The sequence below is a fragment of the Salvelinus alpinus genome, chromosome 12, assembly GCF_045679555.1.
Source record: "Salvelinus alpinus chromosome 12, SLU_Salpinus.1, whole genome shotgun sequence".
Classification (NCBI taxonomy): domain Eukaryota; kingdom Metazoa; phylum Chordata; class Actinopteri; order Salmoniformes; family Salmonidae; genus Salvelinus; species Salvelinus alpinus.
Genome location: NC_092097.1, coordinates 36,709,719 through 36,722,724, shown reverse-complemented (window position 1 = coordinate 36,722,724; position 13,006 = coordinate 36,709,719). Strand labels below are relative to the sequence as shown.

The 13,006-nt window shown below is 40.0% G+C and overlaps 1 protein-coding gene across 1 annotated transcript in view; it reads left to right on the top strand.

Annotated features, from left to right (window-relative positions):
- The window catches only part of LOC139536026 (serine/arginine-rich splicing factor 3-like), a 42,243-nt gene that overhangs the window by 498 nt on the left and 28,739 nt on the right, over positions 1-13,006 (top strand). The window lies entirely within an intron of this gene.

Here is a 13,006-nt window from a genome sequence, read left to right as displayed (position 1 = left end):
AAATGTATTTGGGGGGGTTTCTTTTTAGACTAATTTATTTATTTTTTTTTTTTACAAAGCAGAATCCAGTCATATTTAGGCCTCATAATCAAGGGCCTTTGTGTAGACCATGTTTTGGACTAATAACAATCAAATGTACCAAAATATGAATAATATATAACATTTCTAGTTAGTTTACCTCAGTGCTCCAATCATATAGTCCTATTTTTGTTTCAGAAACCAAGATTGGCAGTTTTACCAAGTGTGGTGTAGCCTAATGCACAAATGTTAAAAACTAGGCCTTTATGCTAGTGTATGTTGTTGATGTTTTTCTTATATTTCAAGGATACACATTGATGCTATCAAATCAGGCTCAATAGCTCTCTCAGGGACATGATGTATGTTACTTAAGCTTTCAGGTCACAACATACCACCAATCCTATAGGTTGTCATCGGTAAGGATTACGTGTAGTATAAGCCTACTGTAATAGCCTGTGAAATGGATACAATTACACGTTGTAAAACATGCATACTACATGCAATGCATTAAATGCTTGTAATGGGCATTTTATTTTTCAAATTAACTATCAACAACATAAGTTCTTAAAGCTATTACACTTGAGCAGCCATGAGTGTGAATAACATCTATATTTACACTTCCTTCTGTGTTGTACAAGGAGACTGACATATACATCTGTTTTTGGAAGTAGGCCTAGTCCTCAATGAGCAGGACAATTCTATTATGTTAGTTTATGATATATTCCATCATGTACCTCATCAGTGCCAAGTTGGAAATTGGAAAAGTAGATGTCACTGTGTTCCCTGTGTTGTGTACATTAACTTTGGTTCTCGTCAATGAATACCTACTCAATTACATGCAGTAGATTGTATCTATTTCAGGTAGGCCTGTGTGAACAACCTTTCAATACTTTGGGGGATTTAACCTACACAGTGCAATCAGAAAGTACAGAGACACCTTGGCTTTTTCCACATTTTGTTATGTACAGCCCTATTCTAAAATTGATTAAATAGTTTTTTTCCCCATCAATCTACACACAATACCCCATAATGACAAAGCAAAAACAGGTTTAGATTTTTTTTGCAAATGTATTAAAAATACAAACCTGAAATGTCACATTTACATACTGTAAGTATTCAAACCATTTACTCAGTACTTTGTTGAAGCACCGTTGGCAGCGATTACAGCTTTGAGTCTTCTTGGGTATGATGCTACAAGCTTGGCACACCTGTATTTGGGGAGTTTCTCCCATTTTTCTCTGCAGATCCTCTCAATGTCTGTCAGGTTGAATGCACAGCCATTTTCAGATCTCTCAAGAGATGTTCGATCAGGTTCAAGTCCAGGCTCTGGCTGGGCCACTCAAGGACATTCAGAGACTTGTCCTGAAGCCACTCCTGCGTTGTCTTGGCTGTGTGCTTAGGGTCGTTGTCCTGTTGGATGGTGAACCTTCGCCCCAGTCGGAGGCCTTGAGCAATCTGGAGCAGGTTTTCATCAAAGATCTCTCTGTACTTTTCTCTGTTCATCTTTCCCTCGATCCTGACTAGTCTCCCATTTTTTTGCAGCTGAAAAACCTCCCCACAGCATGATGCTGCCACCACCATGCTTCACCATAGAGATGGTGCCAGGTTTTCTCCAGACGTGGCGCTTGGCATTCAGGCCAAAGAGTTCAATCTTGGTTTCATCAGACCAGAGAATCTTGTTTCTCATGGTCTGAGAGTGAATACGTGCCTTTTGGCAAACTCCAAGCGGGCTGTCATGTGCCTTTTACTAAGGAGTGGCTTCCGTCTGGCCACTCTACCATAAAGGCCTGATTGGTGGAGTGCTGCAGAGATGGTTGTCCTTCTGAAAGGTTCTTCTATCTCCACAGAGGAACTCTGGAGATCTGTCAGAGTGGCCATCTGGTTCTTGGTCACCTTCCTGACCAAGGCCCTTCTCCCGCGATTGCTCAGTTTGGCCGGGCAGACAGCTCTAGGAAGTGTCTTGGTACCCTTCCCCAGATATATGCCTTGACACAATCCTGTCTCAGAGCTCTACGGACAATTCCTTCGATCTTACGGATTGGTTTATGCTGTGACATGAACTGTCAAATGTGGAACCTTAGACAGGTGTGTGTCTTTCCAAATCATGTCCAATCAATTGAATTTACCACAGGTGGACTCCAATCAAGTTGTAGAAACATCTCATGGGTGATCAATGGAAAAATGATGCACCGGAGCTCAATTTCGACACTCATAGCAAAGGGTCTGAATACTTACAGTACCAGTCAAAAGTTTGGACACATCTACTCATTCAAGGGTTTTGCTTTTTTTGTACTATTTTCTACATTGTAGAATAGTAGTGAAGACATCAAAACTATGAAATAGCACATATGGAATCATGGAGTAACAAAGTGTTAAACAAATCAAAATATATTTTATATTTGAGATTCTTCAAAGAAGCCACCCTTTTCCTTGATGACACTTTTTTATTTTTATTTTTTTTTTTATCTTTATTTTAACAGGGAAAACAGACTGAGACCTAGATCTCTTTTACGGCTGTGCCCTGTGTAAACATGTTGACATGTACAGTTTTAGACATACAGACAAGAACATTTCAAAACATACACAATTCAACAGAAACAATCACAGACAACATCATATTGATCCTCCATAAACATTTTAAAATGGGCAAGGGACACCAGAGTGTCTAACTTAAGTTGGATCTGCAGTTTGTTCCATAACTAAGGTGCAAAGGAACTGAAGGCAGTCCTACCCAACTCTGTGGAGACCGCAGGAGTCTCTAATGTAATCCACATCTGTGATCTGGTTTTAAAATTAGTACATCTTGTGGAAATTAATGATGATATATATGGAGGTAGTTTTAAAAGAAGTGCTTTATAAATAAACAAGAGAGCATGTTGCTCTCGCCTCACAGATAGAGAGACCCAACCCACATGTTCATATAGGATACAGTGATGAGTTCTGTAACTATCACCCGTGATAAACCTGAGTGCACAATGGTAAATAGCATCCAGTGGTTTTAATGTGTTTGCCGATGCATGCATATAGATAATATCACCATAATCTAAAACGGACATAAAAGTAGCCTGCACAATTTTTTTCCTATTTACAGAGGACAGACAAGCCCTGTTTCTGTAAAGGAATCCTATCTTGAATTTGAGCTTTTTTCCCAATTCAGTAACATGTTTTTTAAAAGAAAGCCTATCATCTAACCATACCCCTAAGTATTTATATGCAGAGACCTTATTGATTTGAGTACCATCCAAGCTAGTGATTACAAACGTGTTTCTAACTGGGAGTTTAGACCTAGAAAAAAACATGACATTTGTTTTCTTAGCGTTTAAAACAAGTTTAACCTGTAAAAGAGACCCCTGTAGTATCCTAAAATCAGACTCCAACTGCATTAAAGCTTGGTCCGCTGTTGGAGCAATAGAGTACATAACTGTGTCATCTGCATATAAATGGAATTTACAATATCTGACATCATCACCAATGTTGTTTATATAAAGTGAGAACAATAGTGGGCCAATTATTGAACCCTGAGGGACCCCTTTAAGTAACTGTAAGGGGTCAGACTTGACCCCATCGACCATGACGGCTTGAGTTCTATCTTTAAGATAGTCATAAAACCATCGGCAGGCATCAGTGCCCAGTCCTATAGATGACAGCTTACTCAAAAGGATAGCATGGTCTACAGTGTCAAAAGCTTTTGACAAATCTACAAACAACGCAGCACAGTGCTTTCTATCGTCTAAGGCATTTGCAATATCATTTACAACAAGCATAGTGGCCGATGTGGTACTGTGTTTAGATCTAAAACCAGATTGATTGGTACTAAGAATACTGTTAGCAGAAAGAAAAGATTGTAACTGTTTGTTGACTATAGATTCTAGAATCTTTACCAGACAAGGGAGCCTAGAGATGGGTCGATAGTTATCCAAATCACTACCGTCACCTCCCTTATGTAATGCCAGAACAAAAGCTGCTTTCCACACCTTAGGGATATTTCCTGTGCTTAATGTTAGATTAAAAATGTGTGTTACTGGACCAGCAAAAATAGGTGCAGCACACTTAAGTAAGTACGGGTCTAAATTGTCAGCGCCTAAGGATTTCTTAGTATCAATGGCACACAGGGCAATTAGAACCTCTGCTTCAGTTATTTTCTGGAAACTAAAAACAGGGTTACCATTTTTCAGAGTAACGGTTGAAAAGCAAGACGAAAAATCAACTAACTGGCCAGTACCACAAAGTCCACTTTTCCTTTCAAATAAAAAACCAGCAGAGATGAAATGCTTATTAAAAGCATCACAAATATCATTTTTTTCAGTTAGAATACAGAAGTCTGAGGTAATTTGCTTAGGAAGAGAAACAGCAGAATTCCCCCGTTTCAGTGAATTAACGGTTTTCCAGAATTTTGCAGGATCTCCTGCAGAATCTGTCATAGCATTAAGGAAGTAATTTGATTTTGCCTTTTTGACAGCTGCAGTACATTTATTTCTCAATTGCCTAAAAAACAGCCAATCAGCTGGAGTACCTGTTTTCCTCGCCAAGGCCCAGGCCCGATTCTTTTGCAGGAAAAGACCTGACAATTCAGGAGAGAACCAAGAACTGGTTCGGTTTCTTACTCTGTGATTCTTAAGCGGGGCATGTTTATCAGACATAGAGGTAACAATAGAAGAGAAAAAAGCAAGGGCTAAAACCGGGTCCAGAAAGCAGCAAGTGGATAAAAGCTCAGAGTGATATAAGTCAAGGATAAAAGCTTGCTGTGAGAAATGTTTATAATTTCTCTTAGAGATTATACAGGGATCAGAGTGTTTCAGCCTGGTATCTCTAATACAAGCAATAGGCCAGTGGTCACTGATATCATTTGCAAAAACCCCACTGGCTGTGTATTTATGGGGGGTATTTGTTAGAATAATGTATAGTAGAGTGGATTTTACTGGGTTCTTAAAGTTGGGACGGGTTGGTTTAGTTATCAGCTGAGTTAGATTTAGCTCAGTACAAATGCCTTTTAATTTATCGGATACTGGTGAGAGCCAATCCAGGTTAAAATCTCCCAAAATCAGTAATTCAGAGTTTGCATAATTAGACAGTATATCAGATAATTTGCATAGAGTACAAGGAGGAGCTGAGGGGGGGCGATATACCCCTGCTAGAGTTAAATGAGCATTATTACCAAGTACCACGTTTAAAACTAGACATTCATATTGCTTTGAGACAGAGGTTGATATGGACACAGAAACATTTAAGCAGCATTTAACATAAATCGCAATACCACCACCTCTACCAACTCTATCAGTTCTATAAATATTGTATCCAATCAACTGAACATCTGAATCTGGCACAGAATCACACAGCCACGATTCAGATACAATCAGAACGTCAACATTTGATTGTGAGACCAAAATTTCAATAAAGTCCAACTTTTGGATCAGGCTTCTAGCATTCAAATGAATTATTCCAATACCATTGCTACGGGAATTCATATCAGATGGAGTATCCAAGGTAGCACCTGAAGCTGCACTAGATGAGCAATAAACCATTTTCGAGCTATTGACAGAGCTCAATTTTATGGGGACAAGATTACTACTAACAATACCTCTCTGCATGTGAGTAGTATTCGCAATACGGTGATTGGACAATAAACTAGGAATTGCAGAAGGGTTGTTAACTGTAGTTTGTTCCATATTTGCAATTGAGGAACTAATTAATGAAACTGGGAGAGGAGCATTGAACATAGTCTGATAGGGGAGCGTACAATCCCAAAAGTCAACCCCCGAGAATACACAACGTCAGGTATCAAAGGCTCTACATGAGGCAAGAGTAAGAGACATGTTGGCATCTAGGCACACCTTTGGCATTCTCTCAATTAGCTTCATGAGTTAGTCACCTGGAATGCATTTTAATGAACAGGTGTCACGCCCTGATCTGTTTCACCTATCCTTGTGATTGTCTCCACCCCCTCCTGGTGTCGCTTATTTTCCCCAGTGTATTTATCTCTGTGTTTCCTGTCTCTTTGTGCCAGTTCGTCTTGTATGTTTCCAAGTCAACCAGCGTTTTTCCCTTTCTCCTGCTTTTTGTATTCTCCTTTTCCTAGTCCTCCCGGTTATGACCCTTGCCAGTTTCTCGACTTTGTACCCGCCTGCCTGACCATTCTGCCTGCCTTGACCACGAGCCTGTCTGCCACTCTGTACCTCCTCGACTCCGATCTGGTTTTGACCTTTTTGCCTGTCCATGACCATTCTCTTGTCTACACCTTTGGATTAATCAACATTGTAAGACTCCAACCATCTGCCTCCTGTGTCTGAATTTGGGTCTCGCCTTGTGCCTTGATAGGTGTGCCTTGTTAAAAGTTAATTTGTGGAATTTCTTTCCTCCTTAATGCGTTTGAGCCAGTCAGTTGTGTTGTGACAAGGTAGAAGTGGTATACAGACGATAGCCCTATTTGGTTAAAGACCAAGTCCATATTATGGCAAAAACAACTCAAATAAGCAAGGAGAAACGACAGTCCATCATTACTTTAAGACATGAAGGTCAGTCAATCTGGAAAATTTTAAGAACTTTGAAAGTTTCTTCAACTGCAGTCGCAAAAACCATCAAGCGCTATGATGAAACTGGCTCCCATGGGGACCGCTACAGGAAAGGAAGACCCAGAGTTACCTCTGCTGCAGAGGATAAGTTCATTAGAGTTAACTGCACCTCAGATTGCAGCCCAAATAAATGCAGAGTTCAAGTAACAGACACATCAACTGTTCAGAGGAGACTGCGTGAAACAGGCCTTCATGGTCAAATTGCTGCAAAGAAACCAGTACTAAAGGACACCAATAATAAGAAGAGACTTGCTTGGGCCAAGAAACACAAGCAGTGGACATTAGACCGGTGGAAATCTGTCCTTTGGTATGATGAGTCCAAATTTGAGATTTTTGGTTTCAACTGCAGTGTCTTTGTGAGATGCAGAGTAGGTGAACTGATGATCTCTGCATGTGTGATTCCCACCGTGAAGCATGGGGGGGGGGGGTATAATGATGTGGAGGTGCCTTGCTGGTGACACTGTCTGTGATTTATTTCAAATTCAAGGCACACTTAACCAGCATGGCTACAACAGCATTCTGGAGCAATACGCAATCCCATCTGGTTTGTGCTTAGTTGGACTATCATTTGTTTTTCAACAGGACAATGACTCAACACACCTCCAGGCTGTGTGAGGGCTATTTGACCAAGAAGGAGAGTGATGGAGTGCTACATCAGATATCCTGGCATCCGCAATCACCCGACCTCAACCCAATTGAGATGGTTTGGGATGAGTTGGATGGCAGAGAGAAGGATAAACAGCCAACAAGTGCTCAGCATATGTGGGAACACCTTCAAGACCAGGTAAAGCTGGTTGAGAGAATGCCAAGAGTGTGCAAAGCTGTCATCAAGGCAATGGGTGATCTAAATTATAAAATATATTTTGATTTGTTGAACACGTTTTTGGTTACTACATGATTCCATATTTGTTATTTTACAGTTGATGTCTTCACTATTATTCTACAATGTATAAAATAGCAAAAATAAAGAAAAACCCTTGAATGAGTAGGTGTCCAAACTTTTGACTGGTACTGTATGTAAATAAGGTATTTCTGTTTATTTTTAATTTAAAAAAAAATAATTCTACAAACATCTTTTCGCTTTGTCATTATGGCATATTGTGTGTAGATTGATGAGGAACAAAAATATATTTAATCCATTTTACAATAAGGCTGTAACATAACACAATTTGCTTTTCCTGAATGCACTGTATTTACAGTGGCTTGTGAAAGTATTCACCCCCATTGGCATTTGTCATATTTTGTTGCCTTACAACCTGGAATGAAAATAGATTTTTTGGGAGTTTGTATCTTTTGATTTACATAACATTCCTACCACTTTGAAGATCCAAAATACTTCTTATTGTGAAACAAGAAATAAGACAAAAAAACAGAAAACTTGAGCGTGCATAACTATTCAACCCCCCCAAAGTCAATACTTGTAGAGCCCAGAATAATAGTAGAGAGAATTATTTATTTCAGCTTTTATTTCTTTCATCACATTCCCAGTGGGTCAGAAGTTTACATTGCCGTTAAATTGTTTAACTTGGGTCAAACGTGTCGGGTAGCTTTCCACAAGCTTCCCACAATAAGTTGGGTGAATTTTGGCCCATTCCTCCTGACAGAGCTGGTGTAACTGAGTCAGGTTTGTCGGCCTCCTTGCTCGCACACGCTTTTTCAGTTCTGCCCACAAATGTTCTATAGGATAGAGGTCAGGGCTTTGTGATGGCCACTCCAATACCTTGACTGTTGTCCTTAAGCCATTTTGCCACAACTTTGGAAGTATGCTTGGGGTGATTGTCCATTTGGAAGACCCATTTGCAACCAAGCTTTAACTTTCTGACTGATGTCTTGATATGTTGCTTTAATATATCCACAATTTTCCTGTCTCATGATGCCATCTATTTTGTGAAGTGCACCAGTCCCTCCTGCAGCAAAGCACCCTCACAACATGATGCTGCCACCCCCATGCTTCGCAGTTGGGATGGTTTTCTTCGGCTTGCAAGCCTCGCCCTTCTTCCTCCAAACATAACGATGGTCATTATGGCCAGACAGTTCTATTTTTGTTTCATCAGAGGACATTTCTCCAAAAAGTCAGATCTTTGTCCCCATGTGCAGTTGCGAACCGTAGTCTGGCTTTTTTATGGCGGTTTTAGAGCAGTGGCTTCTTCCTTGCTGAGCGGCCTTTCAGGTTGTCGATGTAGGACTCGTTTTACTGTGGATATAGATACTTTTGTACCTTTTTCCTCCAGCATCTTCACAAGGTCCTTTGCTGTTGTTCTGGGATTGATTTGCACTTTTCGCACCAAAGTACGTTCATCTCTAGGAGACAGAACGCGTCTCCTTCCTGAGCGGTATGACGGCTGCGTGGTCCCATGGTGTTTATACTTGCGTACTATTGTTGGTACAGATGAACGTGGTACCTTCAGGCATGTGGAAATTGCTCCCAAGGATCAACCAGACTTGTGGAGGTCTACAATTTTTTTCTGAGGTCTTGGCTGATTTCTTTTGATTTTCCCATGATGTTAAGCAAAGAGGCACTGAGTTTGAAGGTAGGCCTTGAAATACATCCACAGGTACACCTCCAATTGACTCAAATTATGTCAATCAGCCTATCAGAAGCTTCTAAAGCCATGACATTTTCCAGAATTTTCCAAGCTGGTTAAAGGCACTTAGTGTATGTAAACTTCTGAACCACTGGAATTGTGATACAGTGAATTATAAGTGAAATAATCTGTCTGTGAACAATTGTTGGACAAATTACTTGTGTCATGCACAAAGTAGATGTCCTAACAGACTTGCCAAAACTATAGTTTGTTAACAAGAAATTTGTGGAGTGGTTGAAAAACGAGTTTTAATGACTCCCACCTAAGTGAATGTAAACTTCCGACTTCATCTGTATATATTGAGATCATGTGACAGATCATGTGACACTTAAATAGAGTCCACCTGTGTGCAATCTAACTAATAATGTTACTTCTGAAGGTAATTGGTTGCACCAGATCTTATTTAGCTTCTTAGCAAAGGCGGTGAATACATATGCCGTTACTTTTCCGTTATTAAAAAAAAAAAAAAACAATTTGGACTATTTTGTGTATGTCCATTACATGGAATCCAAATTAAAATCCATTTAAATTACAGGTTACTTTTGCAAGGCACTGTAAATTCTTATTTACAATGACGGCCTACACCAGCCAAACCGAGACGACGCTGGGCCAATTGTGCGCCGCCCTATGGGACTCCCAATCACAGCCGGTTGTGATACAGCCTGGATTTGAACCAGAGTATCTGTAGTGACGCCTCTAGCACTGAGATGCAGTGCCTTAGACCGCTGCGCCACTCGGGAGCATCCTCTCTAGCACTGTTTGGTTAGCAGTGTTTCTGTAGAACATGAGATGGAGTTTGCAAAAATAAATGGCTACTGGATTGATGCAAATAATCATGTTATCATTCTGACGTGAAGGCATAGGCCACTTTGTAGCTACTTTAGTTAACATTTAATAGAGAATGTTTTTGGGAAAGCCTTTCAATCTACCAGGAGATGGTTAGGCCTACCATTAGCATCTATTCCTTAATTGTTTGTAACCTGGGCATTTTACTTCACATTTTGAGGCATGTCTTACCTTACTTGAAAGTAGCCTATAGCCAAAATCCCACCATAGAAACAAGGAGGCAGTTATTTTTATAAAGACTTACTCATACGCTTTCTCCTGTTCTATTGATTTTCTTTCAACTTTATTTCATTGTCTAGCAGCCAAAGGCATTATCCTAGCCATGATAGTTGTTGCATTTTATAACATTCACACGAAGGCCTACCGCCGTCTGTACATTGCTGCACTTAAAATGTGAAGAAATAATAGTTTATCAACATTTTAAGCTAAACATTCTGATCTGTTCATCCAGCTTTATTAATTGAAACTGCCTATACTTCCACTACACTATTCTGGTACATATCAGTGGAGATTAAGTAGTGAGTATACGCAATGCCCATGGAAAAATAAGTGGGAATACCGCGTATACCTGCGTATACCCTCCACTACACTACTGGCTTTCGTCACCACCAGTGTAGAATTAAGCTAAATTACACAGGCATTGCTGAATTGTGTATTGATGCTAAATAGCACTATTAACACTAATAACACAGTAACTACGTCATATTCAAATGACAATGTAATGTGATTAACAGGCCAATGGTTACAAAGTGAAACAAAACTCTTATGAAAGGGTCAATGTCATGTATGGGAATTACTGTGTGTTATTTTGTATTTTATAAAATTCCCATGACATGAATCTGATAGGGAAAGCGATGTGTATGTAGGCTAAACTCCAAGCAGCAGGATAGCAGCTCATTGACCTTTGGCAACGTCAGGGGTGTGAGGCCATATAGCATTATCTCGTGCAAGAATTTCCCTCTCAAGTGATGTACACTTTTTTTTTTAGGGGGTAGATCACCTTTAATATTGCAAAAAGATTGTGGCTTCCATCAATGTAATTGTCTGCATCATTTCCAATACCCCATATATTATTTGTAAATATATACAGTAAATAAATAAATAAAAATATATATATTTTTAAAGAAATATATACAGTATATATTTTACCCCTAACCCTGCCATCCCTCCCCTAATTGGAGTAAACTAATGGACAACACTTAGGCTTCTACTTCCAGGTTATACATACTATATAAATTTTATGGACACAGTATATTTTACAATCTTTTGTTTGTTTTAAGTCCCATCCTTCAGCTTCACTCAACCCCTCCCACATATCTCTGAACACCACCCAGTTTTGATTTCTATTGTTGTTCAACTGTTACTTGAAAGCATGGAGGTATGTTATTTAGCTATAGTCATATCAATTCATAGTATAGTGCCATTTTCCTCCCTTTGTAAACCATCACAGAAACGGTTTCTTTTTTGGAGAGGCTGCGGGTCCGAATTCAATTGGAAACGTTCTTGTTCAGAGTGCCCCGAGGCAAACAAAGAACTGCCTGTGGATTATAGCAACTGGAATCCTATACTTAGACAATATACACATCCTCAACTTCCTATTTCACTAAGGACTGGACACTAAACATTGGCAGGACCATATTTTTTTGAACTCCCAAAGACAAGATTCACAAATTATGAAGTTAAGGTGATATATACCTTTAAATCACACCTGAAATTATTTATGTTTAATTGGATTATATAGCCTAGTTGAGGAAAACCTGACATGATATATATACTATAATTTACCTACATGACATACATGCAGTATAAACTAGCAACAAATGTCCTCTGCCAGTTACAGTTGAATCACAGGTCATTCTGTAGTTCCTCAAACAGCCTACTTATTTCACTTCTAATAATGTATTGGAGTTCTCTCTGGTAATGGGCTCTATTATGTGGGTTTTCCTAAAAGACAGTGTAAGGCAATTCATCTACAGTGGGGAGAACAAGTATTTGATACACTGACAATTTTGCAGGTTTTCCTACTTACAAAGCATGTAGAGGTCTGTAATTTTTATCATAGGTACACTTCAACTGTGAGAGAAGGAATCTAAAACAAAAATCCAGAAAATCACATTGTATGATTTTTAAGTGATTCATTTGCATTTTATTGCATGACATAAGTATTTGATACGTCAGAAAAGCAGAACTTTATATTTGGTACAGAAACCTTTGTTTGCAATTACAGAGATCATACGTTTCCTGTAGTTCTTGACCAGGTTTGCACACACTGCAGCAGGGATTTTGGCCCACTCCTCCATACAGACCTTCTCCAGATCCTTCAGGTTTCGGGGCTGTCGCTGGGCAATACGGACTTTCAGCTCCCTCCAAAGATTTTCTATTGGGTTCAGGTCTGGAGACTGGCTAGGCCACTCCAGGACCTTGAGATGCTTCTTACGGAGCCACTCCTTAGTTGCCCTGGCTGTGTGTTTCAGGTCGTTGTCATTCTGAAAGACCCAGCCACGACCCATCTTCAATGCTCTTACTGAGGGAAGGAGGTTGTTGGCCAAGATCTCGCAATACATGGCCCCATCCATCCTCCCCTCAATACGGTGCAGTCGTCCTGTCCCCTTTGCAGAAAAGCATCCCCAAAGAATGATGTTTCCACCTCCATGCTTCACGGTTGGGATGGTGTTCTTGGGGTTGTACTCATCCTTCTATTCCTCCAAACACGGCGAGTGGAGTTTAGAGCAAAAAGCTCTATTTTTGTCTCATCAGACCACATGACCTTCTCCCATTCCTCCTCTGGATCATCCAGATGGTCATTGGCAAACTTCAGACGGGCCTGGACATGCGCTGGCTTGAGCAGGGGGACCTTGCGTGCGCTGCAGGATTTTAATCCATGACGGCGTAGTGTGTTACTAATGGTTTTCTTTGAGACTGTGGTCCCAGCTCTCTTCAGGTCATTGACCAGGTCCTGCCGTGTAGTTCTGGGCTGATCCCTCACAT